Below are 14711 nucleotides of genomic sequence, written 5' to 3'. Positions count from 1 at the left end.
CACTTAAACAACAATATGTTACATTAAAATTACACTGTTCTCTTTCGCAAATTCTCTCTCAGCTTGTTATTCACGGAATCCAAATATAAATCTGGTTTCGAGATTCATGAGGATTTCAACTATCTTGCTGCAAGAGGTGGAGTACGTCGTCTGGATATAATTGCAATTGACAGAAGAACAGGGTGTGGAGAAGTATCTGACTCACTATTAGGCTTGAGGATAATCTTGAACACCCACCTAGAGTGAATCTGGGAAAGAACAACGTTCATGAACACACAGTTCCGTACGTCAAAGAAAGGCCCAGTATCAGTGGGAATATCGAGGTTAGGGGCTGATGATTGGAACTACTATCGACTAAAATATCATGTGCACTCGATTTTGGAGGTTGTTTATGAAATAACCAATAGGCCTACAGAACATCCAATGTAACTATCATTTTTCTCGTTTCATCTCACGTTAGGTAATTTATTTAAATTTTTAAATGTATTTTTTAATATTTTTTATCTCAGGTGAAACGCAAAAAGTGCCCGTTTTTAATCTTGTTTCAACCATGCGTCTACTTTAAGACATTATTTCCCCAAAACCCGTCATCTGATCGAATCCAAATTTTAACACAATATACATTGGGATGTTTGATATATTTCAGAATTTTATGTTTTCAAGGAAAAGTTATCAATTTTGTAAAGTAACTGGACCTTTCTTCTCAGGTTGGTTGAAAATTACCTATTTCATAGTCATACAACATGACTATTGGATATATATAAAGATTACAACGCGACAAAGAACGCAATGTTCCAACAACAATGATAAAATTGATAACTTTTTAATTGGAAGTATGAAATTCTGAAATTTATAAAAAATGTAAATTTCGTTAAAATTTGGATTTGATCAGATGACGGGTTTTGGAGAAACAATGTCTTAAAGTTGACTCATGGTTTAAACACGCTTAAAAACGGCACTTTTGCGTTCCATCTGCAGTAAATTAATATTAAAGTATAAATTCAATTTCGAAACCTACGTGAAATAACGTGAAATGAAACAAGGAAAGTTATGGTGTGTAGGATTTTCTATAGGCCTATTGGTTATTTTATGAACAACCTCCAAACTCGACTACACATAATCATTTGGTGGTCAGTAGAAGAACAACTGCGAAACTTTTGGTAGACACTTTCAAGATGTACAAACTTAATCTCCATTTAATGTCTGTCATTATTTTTACCGCTTTGAAAGGCTCAGAAAATCTTATTAGGAATCATGTTTACTATTACAATAACATTGTTATTGTTTCAAAACTTGAATTGTACCTAGCACTACTTTGTTGAATACTACTACCGTACTCTAATGAGAAGAAGTTGAATAAACGAAGATCTCTCCAGCACCATTTCACTCCATGTGAATAGAATGCAGGATATAATACGATAACAAAGGAGCAAATTTCTGATGTAAACAGGGTGTAATTCAAATGCGGTGTGTATTTACGCTGACTAGCAATGAAAATTGTCCTTAACATTAGATTTCTCACGGAATTAACTTAGCAACGCCCCTGTTGTTGGCGACACTGGTGCCACTGATAGAGGTGACGTTGTACTGTCTGTCACAGTGTGTATTGTAATGTTATTGATTTTATGTCCCACTAACTACATTTACGGTTTTCGGAGAGCTACAGTGTATATTCTTTCCTTTAATGTTGTTCTCAAAATTGACGAACGATGTTTTGAATTTTTCTGAGTTTTGGAAGGCAAATGTTTAATTTTATTTCTTATTTGTAAAAGTATTTTCATGCTACAGATTAGTAGCATAGTGAACAAAATTTCTACTCTTCATGACATTAAATATTGTAACTACGAGCTACAGAAAACGTGAATTTCGAAACAGAGGGTCGTGTCTTTCATTTTGAAACTCTCGATGTTCTCTCTCTCTCTCTCTCTCTCTCTCTCTCTCTCTCTCACACACACACACACACACGCACACACACACACACACACACACACACACACACACACACACACACACACACTGGCCCGTTTCGAGCTGCAGCCATCTGGGAGTTATCAACAATGTTACTGAGCTATCATTCCAATATTCCTGCTTCAAATGTATGCCTATTTGAACGTTAATAAATGTCTTAATTTTTGGAATGCAAGTATATTATTATTAATATTATTATTATTATTATTATTATTATTATTATTATTATTATTATTATTATTATTATTATTATTATTATTACTTGTATGTGATAAAACATTCTTAATTGATTAACTACAGTTGTATTCCTACCGGGCGAGTTGGCCGTGCGGTTAGGGGCCTGCAGCTGTGAGCTTGCATCCGGGAGATAGTCGGTTCGAACCCCAATGTCGGCAGCCCTGTAAATGTTTTTCCGTGGTTTTCTATTTTCACACCAGGCAAATTCTGGGGCTGTATCTTAATTAAGGCCACGGCCGCTTCCTTCCCACTCCTAGTCCTTTCCTCTTCCATCGTTGCCATAAGACCTATCTGTGTCGGTGTGACGTAAAACAAATTGTAAAAAAAGTTATCTTCCTTCTTATTTTCAAAAACCACCGATTGTTAATACTGTCGGAGAGAGTTCATTGGAAGACCTACTCACTTACTATATGCTTTTTATTACTGCCCAATGAAAGTAGTTTGCCCTCAATCATTTCGACGCAATGTTAATGTGAAAGAAGATACCAACTACATTGCTTAAAGAATAAATTGGTCACGTTTTTTAATGTTCTTAACTACATTGTACGAATGCATTTTGAGATAGGGATTGGACCATTACGGCAAGGACACGTCTTGTTTACATAACAGAGAGCACCAATGGCATCTGGATGTCTGGGAGGTGTCAGTGTCAGTGGAAAAGTAAGAGTGCCACAGTGGAAAGTGTGTGCGAAGGTTGGTCTGTGTGGAGTGTAGTGTTTTCAAGTCATGGATGATCATGCAGACCGAGGCAGGCAACGGCGGAAGCAGTTGTCGAATGAAGCCACTCATGCATTTATACTGCTTCAAGAAGGCTGCCCGCTGGGGTACATTGCCAGAATGCTAGCAGTTGCTCGGAATATGATTTGGTATCAGTGGAATCTTTTCCAGGAGACTGCAAGTGTAGCCAGGTGCCGCGGCATGCGCCGCTAAAGGAAAACATCTCCAGGGCAGGATCGTTTTGTGCATCTACAAGCTCTCCGAAACTGCTGAGTTACAGTACAAGCACTACAGGTGGGCCTATAGCAACCTGAAGTACGAGTTAGTGACCAAACAATCTTTTTTTTTTTTTGGCTATTTGCTTCACGTCGCACCGACACAGATATGTCTTACGGCGACGATGGGATAGGAAAGGCCTAGGAATTGGAAGGAAGCGGCCGTGGCCTTACTTAAGATACAGCCCCGGCATTTGCCTGGCGTGAAAATGGGAAACCACGGAAAACCATCTTCAGGGCTGCCGACAGTGGGGTTCGAACCCACTATCTCCCGATTACTGGATACTGGCCGCACTTCAGCGACTGCAGCTATCGAGCTCGGTGACCAAACAATCAGAAACAGGCTTTGAATATCCTATTTCAGATCCCGACGACCTAATCAAATACCTGCGCTGGACTAACGACTTCGTTGCAGGAGACTGCAGCTTGCTAGAGAGCATCTGCACTGGCAGTTAAGACAGTGGCGACCTGTGCTCCGGAATAATCTGCGAGTCTGGAGAAGACGTGGTGTAGCGATTTAGTCCGACATCTGTATACTGATGTTCAATAGTAACTAGTGCTCAGAAGTATTCATTTCAGGCAAGGAAATCTGAACAGCCCTCAGAACCGCCCAGTAAAGGCTTACACAGACAGAGAGAAAGCAAAGATTAACATGTTAACTCATTGAGGGTAAAGTTCTCCTGTTTTTTGTTAATCCGTGTGTGCTGAAATGTCAGTGGTCTGGACCATGACTGCATTACAAATGGTATCGCGCTCAGCCATTGTAAGAAATAACGATTCCTATTTCCGTCAGTATAGGCCCCATTAAATTAAACTACTTTAATATTTTCGCTAGCACTGTCAAAAGAAGAATGACTGTATTTTGCACTAAAATATGAACGGGTACCAAATTTGAACGCAAGAAATTAGGACGAAACAAGGCAGCCTTCACGAAAACATAGTAAGCAGAATCATGTTTCATTTAAAGACATACTCTTTTACTGAAATATCATACCATGATTTTTCTTAATATGCTACTGTAAAGCAAGCAGGCCTCATGCTGCGGAAACGAAATCGTGATTCCTGCAGCTAACTGAGCGAGTTTGAAAATGGTCAAATTGTGGCCTTCCGAGTGGCGGGATGGTCCTTTCGGAGAGTTGCCACACACGTTGGACGTGCTACGTCAGTTGTGTAACGATGCTGGCAACTTTGGACACATGAACATTCTCACAATCGTGGACGAGGTTCTGGACGTCCACGCAGAACAGACGCCCGCCAAGATCGTCGCATTGTAAGGGCAGCAGTGGCAGATAATGCAGCTACCACAGCACAGATCAGAGCGAATGTGAGCCCAGAACACGAACTGTTGCGAACGGGTTACTAGAAGTGTGACTACGGGCACGCAAACTTCTAGTCCGTCTTCCAATCACGCCACTGCATCGACGTGCAAGGCTCGACTGGTGCCGTCAGAGGATCACCTGGAGGATGGAATAGCGCTCCGTTGTCTTCAGCGATGAAAGCAGATTCTGCCTACATGCAAGTGATGGTCGTTCGCACGTACGTCGTAGACCTGATGAGCGCTGTCTTGTAGATGCCTCATGATCTGGGGTGCGATAAGTTACAACTCTCGTTCACCTTTGGTGTTTGTGGAGGGTACGCTGATCAACTGTCGGTACGTGCAGAATGTTGTTAGACCCGTTCTTTTACCGTACTGGTAATAGGAAGGTGATGTGCTCTTCCAACAGGATAATGCTCACCAGCACACTGCCTGTGAAACTCAACGTGCTCTGCAAGACGTGCAGAAAATTCTCCCGCCAGCATGATCTCCGGACTTGTCTCCAATCGAGCACGTGCGAGACATGATGGAACGGTAAGTGACTCGTGTGACTCGTCAGCCCGCAACTCTTACAGAACTACGTGTAGGCCTACAGGTAAATCAGGCGTGGAATAACGTATCCCAAGACAGTATTCGCCACCTGTACGACCGACTGCATGCCACAGCCAGTGCCTGCATTGCCGCCCATGAAGGCTACACCGCGTGTTAATACGGGTGTTTCAGCATGGGTCCATACCTGGTACCTCAGAACCGCTTGAGCTACTGACCCGTAAATGTAATAATTTCATGTACTCCATATGTATTGTTTCTACAATAAATATTGAGTGAATTGGGAACCTCTCAAAGGGTGTTCTAATTTTTTTCGGCATTATATAAATGGCTTGTCCAATGAAAATACAGAAATGAAAGGTATAACTATTGTGCATTTCTGTTTTATAAACTGTAGCCTATTCTTTGAAATGGCCACTTATATTTATTCTATGATAATTATTTGATTGACTGTAACTTTGGGAACAATGAGATAGTAAATAAAGGTGTGATAGTAAGTGCTTTAATTGAATCCAGATCACACATAACAGACTACACGTGCACATTTCTTCGTAGTGAAATTACATTTAATTAATTGTATTACTTGATTAGGAAAAGCCAGTATAGCCAGAATGTTTAATCGTTTCCTAGGAAATGCCAATCGAGCAAGAGTAATTTGTACGTGGCCTCACAAGCCACACCTCCTGGAAGACGAACACAGGTGACGTTGTCCCCGCTTGTCTCTTCTCCATCCTCAAGGTTGGCCAAAATCTACGCCAAGCGTTCCCTGTTTCCCTTTACATCAGGGATTCTTCTGATCATGAGTGTACTGTACAATCTACCGTCGCTTATGAAGATGGATCTGTTATGGCGTGGTATTAACACGACAACCGATCATGCGACGGTACATTGACGAGATCTTATTGCCACATATGATTCCTCCCATGAGGCAACTTGGAGAAAATGCAGTATTCATGCATGATAATGCCAGAGCATGATGCCACTGTCGTTCGGAGACACCTGTATGAGCACCACGTGCAACGAATGGAGTGTTCATCCAGAAGTCCCGACTTAAATTCGATCGAACAAGTCTGAGACCAACGCATCCGAGGGAGAAATTCACCACCCTACTGAAAACACTACAGCCTTTGAAGACGCCCTTTTGGAAGAGTGGGGACGTCTGTCTCAACTGAACGTACAATAACTTGTAAGAAACATGGGAAGGCGTTGTGAAGCTGTTGCGCATGCGATGGGTGACAATACTCCCTATTAAGACATTTATTTACCACGTAGCCATTTTTGTGTATGACCAGGGATCGCTTTGTTAATGATATGTTGTGTAATGAAATGAAATGAAATGGCGTATGGCTTTTAGTGCCGGGAGTGTCCGAGGACATGTTCGGCTCGCCAGGTGCAGGTCTTTTGATTTGACACCCTTAGGCGATCTGCGCGTCGTGATAAGGATGAAATGACGATGAAGACAACACATACACCCAGCCCCTGCGCCAGCGAAATTAACCAATGATGGTTAAAATTCCCGACCCTGTCGGGAATCGAACCCGGGACCCCTGTGATCAAAGGCCAGCACGCTAACCATTTGGCCATGGAGCTGGACATGTTGTGTAATGACCTCATGTTTTGTGTGTCCAAAGAACGCTTTTATTTCTGTTCTTAATTGTTTTAAAGCGGAATGTTTGTTTTAACTTCAATATCTATGCCTATCATGGAGGTATGAACATGTAAAAAAAGACCAGATTTTTTAAAAGCAGAGTGTATTCCATTCATAACACGATAAAAGCAATGGTAGAGCCTTAAGAATATGTATCATAATATTTTCACCAGTCGTTTGGCCTCAGAGGCGCTTTATGCGGCGCAGTTTTGTTGTTAATTTAAACTACGGAACCGTTGTAACACAGACAGATTCACTTCCTTGTCCAAGCTAACTGAAATCTAACTTTTCGTGCTTTTTGTTGTAAATTGATTATTCATAAAATATTTGTAGCATAGGCTTACCGTACTTGAAATATGAAAATTAATTTACAGTTTCAAAAATTCTGTATAATATACCGGTATTTATAAAACTCCTCCTTCCATTAACATATTACAGTATACTGCAAACATTATTGTGACAGAAGTAAAGATGATATTGTGCATATGTAAATATTATTATACATGGTAATTACTGACATTCACATTGGTCAAATAACTTATCAATTGCTAATCTATAAGTTCAGCTGAAGAGATGATCCGTCATTTTAAGCCGGATTAATTTTCTGTATAGCGAGCCAAATACTTGTGATAATGCTTGGCCGTTTGATAACTAACTAAAGACGTGAAGGTTTCTGTAGATAATTCGCCATGTATAGTTTGGAAAATGAAACGAACATTTATTTAATCATTCGTGGTTACATGCGTACAATCAACTGGTAACTGACCATGCCAATTTTGACCAAAATTTGTATACATAGTTCTCCCATTGTACATCTCGGCCTGTGTTCAACAAAACGTGACAAAGACAGCTCACATTACTTCTGTCTAAACAACATTCTGTTGAAGCAGATCGTTGCTGAATTTTACAGCTGAATTAAATATATATTTCAATTTCGAATCTAATATTCAATGGTTCTATACTCCGTGTAAGTCCAACTTGCGTGCATATTTTAATTTTATTTTTACAATTTGATTTACCTCGTACCGACATAGGTTAGTGTTATGGCTACGATATGATAGGAAAGGTATAGGAGTGGGAATGAAGCGACCTTGGTCTTAATTAAGGTACAGCCCCAGCATTTGACTGGTGTGAAAATGGGAAACCACGGAAAACCATCTTCAGGGCTGCCAGAGGGGTTCGAACCCACTATCTCCCGAATGCAAGCTGATAGCTAAGTGACCCAAAACACGCGGCCAGTTGCTCGGTCAGGCATTAATTAGGACGTTGACTCTGATGCTAGCGAGTTCAACTCAAAAGGCTGCCATCGTGTATTTCAGAAATGTATCCCGTCATCAGTGAATATATTCCAGATGATACAGACTCAACTGTACCCTTTAATTCTTCCTACTGTAACACAATCTAAGTATAGTTGCTGAGGTACTTAAGGACCGGAGTACTTGATACAGTTGTGTTATTGAATTTATGATCCCGTGAATTTCAACTTGTTCCTGGTCATCAAGTGTTATGTAGTGCAAACTTTAATTCATTCTGGTTCTGAATGATTTATGACTTGTAAGCAAACCGTTCTTGATGTTTCGCTGAAAGTTGAACTTTGTGCCTTCAACAGAAAATAGAAAGTCAAAAATCTTGAATGAAATGTGAGGTAGTTTGTAGTGTGTAATTTTGAATACTCAGGCTCCATTTCACTAATGTGAAAATACCTGGTTAGGTTCCTAATATCCAGTTGGCTTATTAGAAAATAGAGTTAACGATAACGCCAAACTTGGTGAATACTGTGAATACATCATAAATATGCCGTTAGAACTAAAAGTTTGGTATTTATGTTTCTGAATCAACTTTCGAATCTAGGAAGTGATTCTAAAGTGATTCTAAACAGCGCTGAACATAAATGCCCATTAGATAAATACTCCCAATTTTTTTAAATATCCCATTATGAAGATATGTCTATATTGGAACTGTAGATATTTGTACACAACTATTATTCACGGAATTGTTAATTCCCGCCCTGTTAAACATTACCGATATTTTTTCATTGACGTCCTTGTAGCATTCTGTGTGTTTATATTTGTAATAAATTGTTAATTCAGTGTGACAGAAAATTCAGATAGCAAAGAAAGTTCATCAAGGAGTTTCTTTTTTAAATATTTGAATACATAGAATTAACCCACACAACGTAGAATAGAGAGCCGTGGGATGGACCCACTTCTTCTTGTAGAATGGTAGTTAGCCTTGTCTTCATGGCACAGAGTAGGAGACTTGTTCTTGAACTCCGACCGCGACATCATCACTTGCGATTTCATTTCATATGATTCTGTGTACATTTTGATTGCATTCATGAATGAAATATATTTGTACAACAGTTTATTGGCAAATTTTAATAAAGCAGAGGAAAGCAAATCCATCCCCGAATAGACCTTGGAGAAATTTTTGTTTACAAACGTTTGTACTCCCTGAAGGGGAATAAAACCCGTATCTTCTGAATGAGCCGCCTCTGTGGTGTAGTGGTTAGCGTGATTAGCTGCCACCCCCGGAGGTCCGGGTTCGATTCCCGGCTCTGCCACGAAATTTGAAAAGTGGTACGAGGGCTGGAACGGGGTCCACTCAGCCTCGGGAGGTCAACTGAGTAGAGGTGGGTTCGATTCCCATCTCAGCCATCCTGGAAGTGGTTTTCCGTGGTTTCCCACTTCTCCTCCAGGCGAATGCCGGGATGGTACCTAACTTAAGGCCACGGCCGCTTCCTTCCCTCTTCCTTCCCTATCCCTTCCAATCTTCCCATCCCTCCACAAGGCTCCTGTTCAGCACAGCAGGTGAGGCCGCCTGGGTGAGGTCCTGGTCATACTCCCCAGTTGTATCCCCCGACCAAGAGTCTGAAGCGCCAGGACACTGCCCTTGGGGCGGTAGAGGTGGGATCCCTCGCGAAGTCCGAGGGAAAAACCGAACCTGGAGGGTAAACAGATGATGATGATGATGATCTTCTGAATGAACCAAGTACGACTTTACTGCCTCGGCTAGGCACCCTCTATTAGTAAATGTTAACCCTTTTAAAATTACGAATGCAGATTTAGGGTAGATTGAGAAACAGGTAAGTGAATTACTGCGAATTAGTCCGACATATTTAAGGTAGTATCGTAAGCTGGTTCTGGCAAGTTGTATAAAGTGAAATTTTCGTTCGAAATCGTCCAGAATTAACAGTATCCTGTGTATTGTTTGCGTGTTTTACACTTTAAGATTGAATGAATAAATGCCAGGAAAATAACAAACAAAACCGCTGCACATGCAGCGCATTAAGGACCTTGATCTACCAAGTCGACTGCTACCTATCCAGGTAATGTGGAGAAATTGAAGTGCGTAGCGACGTCCTCAGCCGTATTTCCTGGCTTCCATGGCCGGATGCGCTGCCTCTCATGTAAACAGCTCCTCAGTTGGTCTCAAGTGGCTGAGCGAACCCTCTTCTGTACATCGAGGTAACATTAAATTACTCGGACGAGCCAGGATACGAACTCGGGGCCTCAACTTAAATATTTATTTGTAATTAAAGGAATAAGTGTGTCTGCTTTAAAAAAAATATTTATTCCAGTGCCATACTGCTTGTTTTCTGAGCTCATGTTTTTCTACATTTCAACAATCAGAATAGCTTAGGGATTTTAGGCAATGGCACGGTAACCCTAACACGGTAACACTAAAGTTTAACTTTTTTGCTTCGGCCCCGTGTTGACTTGGAATCCGGAAGCGTTCATTTTGAAATGCAATTTAATGGAATTTCTACCAATGATCTTAAGGAACCTTTATCAAGAAATATTTTAAGTCAAAGGTTTTTACTCACATCAGTATTCATCTTACGATTTTACGAATGGAAATGTTAGTATCTACGAACTTTGTCACCAAGAATTTTAATGAATCACGTCAATTTTATTGACAATATGACTTGGAACTTTAATAAAGTTTGCAAATATTGTATTTTAAATGTCCTTGTGTATAAAAGTGTGTTTTAATTTGTTCTTATCAATCTATGAATATCATTTTTGTATCTGACATATTGTGTGATATATTCTAGCTGATGATGTCCCTTCGGGGAAGAAACATGTACTAGATTTAATAAATTATATATGTATTGAATAGGTGGACCGCTTAAATACAGTATTTTAAGTTATTCTTAAATATTCGCTACTTGAGAAAGCACGATGTCATCTTCACCAACAAATAATAATGCATGTCTACCCCTTAGTCCCATTTCTTAATACGGGATTGGGGACGAAATGAGACGTATTTTCATGGCACATTTTACGACCGGATGACCTTCCTGACCCGAAACTCAGGTGAGGAGTTGATGATGATGAAATGAATGATGGTGAATTAAATTGGGTAAGAAGGTGGAAGGGTGCCGCCTCTGTGGTGTAGTGGTTAGCATGATTAGCTGCCACCCCCGGAGGCCCGGGTTCGATTCCCGGCTCTGCCACGAAATTTGAAAAGTGGTATGAGGGCTGGAACGGGGTCCACTCAGCCTCGGGAGGTCAACTGAGTAGAGGTGGGTTCGATTCCCACCTCAGCCATCCTGGAAGTGGTTTTCCGTGGTTTCCCACTTCTCCTCCAGGCGAATGCCGGGATGGTACCTAACTTAAGGCCACGGCCGCTTCCTTCCCTCTTCCTTGCCTATCCCTTCCAGTCATCCCATCCCTCCACAAGGCCCCTGTTCAGCATAGCAGGTGAGGCCGCCTGGGCGAGGTACTGGTCATTCTCCCCAGTTGTATCCCCGACCAAGTGTCTGAAACTCCAGGACACTGCCCTTGAGACGGTAGAGGTGGGATCCCTCGCTGAGTCCGAGGGAGAAGCCGAACCTGGAGGGTAAACAGATGTTGATGAAGAAGGTGGAAGGAATCGGCTAAGGCCTATCAGTAGGAACTGTCCCAGAATTTGTCTGGAAGTGTTATAATAATAATAATAATAATAATAATAATAATAATAATAATAATAATAATAATAATAATAAGGAGAACGGCGTGTGGCCTCCGCAGATGCCTGGCACATGTCTTTCGAGTTGATACCTGATAGGCGACCTGCACGTCTGAGAAAAGCCCTAAATATGACGAAATCAAATGCGGAAGATGGCACACACCCCCAGTCCCTGAAACATCGGAATTAACCAGTGAAGGTTAAAATCCCCAACCCGGCTGGGAACCGAACGCGGGACCCCTTGGACCAAAGGCCAGCACGCTAACCATTTAACCATGGAGCCGGACTGTCTGGAAGTGAAACAATGGGAAACCACGGAAAACAATTCTCAGGACAGGCGACGGTGGCGTTCGAACCCACGCGTTTCTCGAATGCAGAGCTCGTTAACACGCGCAGCCCCCGTCCCCGTTTGGCAAATAATAATAATAATAATAATAATAATAATAATAATAATAATAATAATAATAATAATAATAATAATAATAATAATACCCTCCAAACCCAATCACATTGCGCAAAAACCCCAAAGAGCCATGTCCTACCAAGTGATCGCTGCTCAGCTCGAAGGCCTGCAGGTTACGAGGTGCCGTATGGTCGGCACGACGAAACCTCTCGGCCGTTATTCTTGGTTTTCTAGATGGGGGCCACCATCTCACTGTCAGATGGCTCCTCAATTGTAATCACGTAGGCTGAGAGTGGACATCGAACCCGCCCTCAGATCCAGATGAAAATCCCTGACCTGTCCAGGAATCGAACCCGGGGCCTCCGGATAAGAGGCAGGCACGCTACCCTTACATCGCGGGTCCAGCAATAATAATACCTAATAATAATAATAATAATAATAATAATAATAATAATAATAATAGTATTAATATTAACTAAATCTATGTCCTATTTCTCTTTATAGCTCGAAAAATATGGCACTAGGTTTCAGAGCAATGTTTCTCGGATTAAAAGTTCGAAATGAGTATCACAGCAATCGTTCTACTTTATTCTCCGGATGGGAAAAGTTTTAATTTTATTGTTTCAGGACGAAACTAGATGGTGTAATCTTCAATATAATCTCTTTTGGAATTACAGGACAATGCGATATTCAAATGTAAAACTATGCTAATGGTGAATACGGACGTGTTCAACAAACACCAGTACATAATTGCGGTGACACATAGTATGGTGCCGTATTTCTTATACTATAGTGCCTTCCTATATACAGTTCGAATAAAACACAATTACACCTTTAACTCGCCGGTACCGGGCGAGTTGGCCGTGCGCGTAGAGGCGCGCGGCTGTGAGCTTGCATCCGGGAGATAGTAGGTTCGAATCCCACTATCGGCAGCCCTGAAAATGGTTTTCCGTGGTTTCCCATTTTCACACCAGGCAAATGCTGGGGCTGTACCTTAATTAAGGCCACGGCCGCTTCCTTCCAACTCCTAGCCTTTTCCTATTCCATGTCGCCATAAGACCTATCTGCGTCGGCGCGACGTAAAGCCCCTAGCAAAAAAAAAAAAAAAAAAAAAAAAAACTCGCCGGTAGAAGAAACAGCGGCTTAGTTATCTTAAATCAGGGAAGAGGCGTTGACCTACCTTTTGTCCTATAAATCAACTGCCTGAAGGAATATTAGCGTTGCCCTCTTTTAACTAAAACATATATTTCAGAAGTACATTTTTATCGGAATAAATTTACTCGTCACGTGAAATCAATTAGTGCCAGTTGCCGTACTGAAACTAACCGAATTTATCCACCCTTTACTGTTGTATTATTATTATTATCATTATTATTATTATTATGTTTATTATTATTGCATATCAAATGGTAATGTCTCTCAGATATATCATTTTCATTTGCTTGTGATTTCGTCGAAGGGATGGATTTTCATTAAACATTCTTAATGCACACTCCAAATATTGCAAGGAGAAATGTGTATTTTGTTTATATACAGAGTGATCCGGCCAACGGCCGTAGCCGTGTTGAAACACCGGATCCCGTGAGATCTCCGAAGTTAAGCAACATTGGGCGTGGTCAGGTGTTGGATGGGTAGCCACGCGCTGTTGGTGGGGGGTAAGGGACTGGAGGAGCGGAAAGGAACTGGCCACCCTACCGCACGTAAACACCGGCTCAGGAACACCTCTGCGGAGGTTCGGACCTGCCTTCGGGCAGAACAACCCTTACCTACCTTACAGAGTGATCCAAAAGGTTGCGCAGAAACTGAAGTAATCCACAGAGAGGTCAAAGTACAGGAACTTTTGAATAAGAAGGTATAGTCTAAAGCCTGGGAATACCAGGAACGACATAATGGACAATGGACAGTTTGAACAGCTTTTGTAAACAACATTTAGTGTCAAGTGTCTAACTTCACTGAGTGAAAAATTCACTATGACTTCACTGATTGTCAGTTCCTAATTGCTCAGAATTGTAGAGAATTTTGTATAAATAACTTGTCCTTTATGACGATTCTGACATTGCCAGGCTTGCACTGACGCAGTGTTTCGTCTTAGTCTATAATTCGAAAGATGTACTTTGATCTTTTGTATGGGCTATTACATTTTCTGCGGAACCTTTTGATGCACCAGATTTAATACGACATTCACATTAATGCCGCGGAATAGCAATATGATTATCAGTGCAGTCAGATCACAGTAGGTTTCCACAACTGTAAAATAAAGAGTATTCCTGCCACTAAACCAGAACCAGAACGGCTAAAGACAGTAGTTGATCATGAATTCCTTCCAATGGTCGGCCGCAAGGTCACCCCACAATAATGAATATTCACCATATCCCTGACAAGGCATTGAAGACTGTGATAAGGAGCTCACGAACACCTACATCTCCTTGTGGTTCCCAGGGTCTCTCTATACCGATAACGAACAATGGTTCGGAATCATTCTTTTGTTTTTTCAAACATTTTCTTTCTTCCTGTTATTCCTTTCTCAGCTGCTTGGGCAGTATTTACTTTAACCTATCGTTGGCTAACTTCTAGCATACTAGTCTGAGATTAATTTTAAAGGAAAATATCGACTTCACTTAGGATTTGCTTGGGTTTATCTCTAGC

At 41.2% G+C, this 14711-nt stretch overlaps 1 protein-coding gene across 3 annotated transcripts in view; it reads left to right on the top strand.

The window, feature by feature from the left end:
- Window positions 1-14711, top strand: part of LOC136864711 (uncharacterized) — an 847400-nt gene that overhangs the window by 241858 nt on the left and 590831 nt on the right. The window lies entirely within an intron of this gene.

The sequence above is a fragment of the Anabrus simplex genome, chromosome 2, assembly GCF_040414725.1.
Source record: "Anabrus simplex isolate iqAnaSimp1 chromosome 2, ASM4041472v1, whole genome shotgun sequence".
NCBI classification, from domain to species: domain Eukaryota; kingdom Metazoa; phylum Arthropoda; class Insecta; order Orthoptera; family Tettigoniidae; genus Anabrus; species Anabrus simplex.
The sequence above is the reverse complement of the archived record's forward strand: the minus strand, read 5'-3'. Positions and strand labels throughout refer to the sequence as shown.